Source organism: Sparus aurata, chromosome 23 (genome assembly GCF_900880675.1).
Source record: "Sparus aurata chromosome 23, fSpaAur1.1, whole genome shotgun sequence".
NCBI classification, from domain to species: Eukaryota; Metazoa; Chordata; class Actinopteri; order Spariformes; family Sparidae; genus Sparus; species Sparus aurata.
The window spans coordinates 914833-917796 of record NC_044209.1 but is presented as its reverse complement, the minus strand read 5'-3'; positions in this window follow the sequence as shown (position 1 = coordinate 917796).

Sequence of the window (2964 nt, the reverse complement as noted above, 5' to 3'; positions counted from 1 at the left end):
CCATTTATAAAATTTAAGTGGGAACAGATGAGTGTGCGTGCGTTCATGTGTGTGTGTTTGTTTAGTGTCGGAGAGTGCATGCTTCTATGGATGTTAATTTGAACTAGATGTGCATGATCCAGGGGTCCATAAGGGGGAGTGTGTAACCAGTGTGTGTGTGTGTATGTGTGTGTCTGCGTGTGTGCGTATGTTCTTGTTTACTACTTGAGCAGTGCAGTTACCCATCAGGCAGTCTATAAACATTACCAAATGTGTCTGCATGCAGATGAGTGTGTTGGAGGAAGTCAGCAGCTCTCTTCTTCCCCCCAACATTCTTTTAAATATTTATGACAGCCAACCAGAGGGGGTTGGTCTCCGGTCAGCTGCCACCCACCCTGCCAAGTGGGGTTACACAATGATCATTAATGACCGATTTATGGTACTTCTTAAGGTTGAATATTAGTATCTGACAGTGAAGAAGTGAGGCAAAGGACCCGAAAAGCTGGACAGCCCACACCTATTTTAAAAAAAAAAAGTGACCTCAAGGTAGCAATTGTGTGAGAACAGAGGAACACAAAAACAAAAAGTGCTTAAAAGGAAGACACACGACACAAATTTCTTTACACAGAGGGAAAACAGGGTTGAACGGCACCAGCAGAGAGCAGCAAACAAAGATGCAGGGAACCAGAGGAACATGTGCAAAAGCATGATAGCCAACACTGAAAACATGATTAGGTCAAAACCTTGTATATGGTTGGCCCACGTCTGGTCAAGGTGCAAAATACGGCCAATTCATAATTAAGGTAGTCAGTGGTCACATGTACGATTTGAACTGAAATAGCATTATTATTAATTAGTCAAAATTTTTTATAACGCAGGCATGTCAGGAGTAGAGCAAAAAGACTTATACATATTAGTCTTCAATTCAAAACAGTTGAACCATGTACAGAATGTGATCCAAAGTCAACATGTTTCATTTTGCGCACATAAAATATCATCAGGTTAAATTCTGGGTTGCTGGGTACCTCAACTGAGAAACACTCAATGAGGAGATTAATGGGAGAAATTATCAATTATGAAGTGAAAGTAGTCATCAAAATAACAACTTGAGTATGAGTACAAAAGTTCTCACTAACCAATATGTTACTCAAACACTTGAAAAGGAAAAAATAAAAATAAAAAACATTGCCACACTTTTTCCAGTCTTATTTGTTGTGGTTCTGACTAGAATTATTTGAACAGACCAGTTAAGAAGTCCTGAAGCCGAGAAAGTCCATGGATTTTTCTTTTTTTTTTAAGCACTGTTATCTCGTGATAACGACTTATTATCTCGTTATCTCACTATAACAAAGATTGTTTTCTCGTGATAATGAATTAATTATTTCATTATCTCGATATAACAAAGATGGTTTTCTCGTGATAATGATATAATTAAGAGTGTGTGTCTGCATGTGTGTGTGAGAGAGAGAGAGAATGAGTCAGTCAGTTAGTGTAATGACTGTAAATAATCTACAATGTGATAATTGTTTATAAGAAAATCTTGTTTTCATTTAGTTTACTGATATTCTTTGAAGCCAGGTTATTATTTCATTAATTATATTAGACGCTAAATGCGAGACTTTTATTTTGAAAGCGTCTCGCTGTGAACCGAGAATACCAGTGTTCTTGTGAATCGTGTGTGTGTGTGCACGTGTTGGAAGTGTGCCTGCATGGTTTTTGCTAAACGTGAAGAAAACGATTTACTGAGCACCTGGCTGATAAAGGGCACAAGCTCTTACGGTGTGTCCGAAGGTGTGTTCGAATGTACAAGTTTCCTGTAATACATACTTTGAACCATCAGTTAGAGAGTCTTACTATAATCCAGCCGGGGATGCTACAACGACATCAGGCTCACTTAGATTGCGCCGCTGATATAGCTGAAGCCTTGCTAACCGTCTTCTTAGATTACACACATTAATGTGTTATCTGTATTAGCAAGGCATAATGCTATTTCAGCCTGTGTCAGGCCTTGATTGAAAAGATATGACGCAGTGAGCTCCTGCTCCTCTGACATTGCTACAGTGAATGATGTTTCCCCCCGAAAAAAATGGACAGAAAAAAAACAAAACTTATTTAATAAAGTAAATGTTGGACATTTGGCCCAACATACACAGTTACGGCTACAGAAAAAAACATATATACAATCATAAATACAAATAGGTACCAACAATCAAAAGAACTAGTATAATAGAATGAAATATAAATAAAATAGTGAATCAAATTTCTAAATTGCACAAATCCTTCATCACACAAAGTACAAAAACACACTTCAGAGAGTATAATAATTTTACTACACTTTGTACAAGAAACACAAAATGAATACCAACCAACTTCTAGATATATTTTCCCCACTAACCAATGACTTCCTGAAGTATTGATGGTGGCAACTTCTTCCGTCACTGTCATTTCTAGGGAACACAAAGTCAGATGTTACCCTTCCCCACAGACTCTCAGCAGCAGCAGACGCACCTTGATAAAACAGAGGGCGGCCAGCCTGCTCCCCACACAGCGTCATGACATCATTGACTTGACTGTAAATTAGCAATACAAAAACCGGAGGACATGAATGCAAACAAAAATAATATGTATATAATTTTTAATTTTATTTATTTTTTTGCTGGCGCTCATGCCGCCCCTCCATGAATGCCGCCCTGGGCAGCTGCCCATACTGCCCATATGAAAAACCACCCCTGATCATTTTGTTTTCTCGAGATCTCAAATTAATTAACAAAGTTTCGTTATCATGAGATCTCGAGAAAATTATCCTGTTATCATGGGAAAATGGAGGAAATAAAATATATGTATGCATGGCCGTTCTCGGCTTCCGTAAATAAGTGAACAGACAACGCAAAAACACAAGTATGATCACAAGATATTACATTATTGTACACTATTATAGAATAAAGCATCTTGTTACATTCTTTGCTTATTGTGTCCTGTTTTATA